Consider the following 1,917-nt stretch of genomic DNA (forward strand, 5'->3'; position numbering starts at 1 on the left):
GCCCTGCCCAGGGCTCTCTTTCAGAAGGCAGAGCCGGGGAAAGCAAGGAGAAAGTGGAAGGGGTGGTACCCACACATTTAGTCCCTAACGACTCTACCCAGCCTATCACTTTGTTTTTGCTTAGAAGGGTTGGGGAGACTGGAGCCTGGACAGGGATAGAGATTGGAAAAGGGAAAGCTAGGAGAAAAGCGATACTGCCACCCACCTACTTCCAAAGGCAGCCTTATGCAGTGAGCACCCCCATTCTCATACAGGAGACGCGTTCCCACGTACCCCCAGGGGGATGGATGGACAGCCAGGTTCTTTGCTGGCTCATGGCCTGGGGCAGAGACCCACAGGAGGATGAGAAACATAAGGCTGGCCAAACACCAAGCCCCCCAGCTTTCTGTCTCCACACAAACGCACTCAAGCTGCCTTGACCTCTCACGTTCCACGGTGGGTGGAGGAGCAGGGAAGGACATAAACCATGTCCTGGGGGCTGAGTCTCTGCCATGACTTCGTTGCTTTACCCCCTCCTCACCCCAAAAGGCTAGGCATCCCCTCCCCACCCCACCTCAGGGATTAACGTGAAAAATCACTGCAGTAGAGTCAGCATGGGACTCTGGTGTCATCAGATGACTCAGGTTCAAATCTAAGCCTGTAAAAGGTTGAAAGCAACCTAAATAGTCACCAGTGTAAGAGTGGTTAAATAAACTTCGTACATCCCAACAATGGAATACTATACGGCCAGAGAAATGAATGAAGAAACCTTTTATGCTGTGAGTGATCTTCAAGATACACGAAGTGAAAAAAGCCAAGTACAACACAATGTGTATAGTGTACTACAATTCTGTAAAAAGGTGGGATAGATGAGAATTTTTTTCCCCCCCGCGGTATGCGGGCCTCTCACTGCTGTGGCCCCCCCACCGCTGCAGAGCACAGGCTCCGACGCGCAGGCTCAGCGGCCATGGCTCTCGGGCCCAGCCGCTCTGCAGCATGTGGGATCCTCCCAGACCGGGGCACGAACCCGTGTCCCCTGCATCGGCAGGCGGACTCTCAACCACTGCACCACCAGGGAAGCCCTAGATGAGAATTTTATATCTACATGTCCCTGGAGAGATAGATGATAGAAGAGGAATAGAGAGGAAGAGGGGAGGTGAGAAGGAGAGGGAGAGAAAAAGTAGGCATAGAAAGAAGGGAGAGAAGGGGGGAATAAAGAGAGGGGCTACAGAGAGAAGAAAGGATAGAGGGAGTGAGCTGGAGCTCTCTCTTGGGAAGAAGACACAAGAAACTGATGGCATTCGTTTCCTCTGTAGAAAACAACTGAGTGGCTGCAGGTGCAGGAAGAGGGTCAAGGGTGAGAGATGTTTCACTGTGTATTTTTACCTTTTGAATATTGATCCATGTGAATATTATTTATGTAAAATAACGGTTTGATTTTTTAAAAGCAGCTACAACGAAGGACCCTGGCTTTGCCACCTTCTTTCTGTGTGGCCCCAAGCAAGTAACTTGGTGGAGTCCCAGTCTGTAACACAGGACGTCATCAACTAATTTGAGGGTTGTTTTGGGGATCCAGAAGATCTCACAAGTGAATCTCCCAGCCCTGTGTCTGGCACACAGTACATGCTGCTGCTGTTGTCAGAACCCCCAGCAACGAATCCCAGTGACTTTGGAAGGATTCCAGCATCTCTCTGAGCCCCAGTTCTCTCTTCCAAAACCCTGGGAGAATAACCAACAACTACACAGGGCTGGTGGGCGGATTCACCCAGGGAAGCGCCAGCGCACACAGAGGAGCCCTGAGTTTATGCTCATCGTGTCAGAGCTGATCTCAGACTTTGCGCCTGGATGATCTCGTTGCACCCTGCACCCCCATGCCCGCACCTCCACCCAGAGTCGTGGGACAAATGAGCCAGAATAATAACAGAGGCCACAGCCCCA

Source organism: Orcinus orca, chromosome 16 (assembly GCF_937001465.1).
Source record: "Orcinus orca chromosome 16, mOrcOrc1.1, whole genome shotgun sequence".
NCBI classification, from domain to species: domain Eukaryota; kingdom Metazoa; phylum Chordata; class Mammalia; order Artiodactyla; family Delphinidae; genus Orcinus; species Orcinus orca.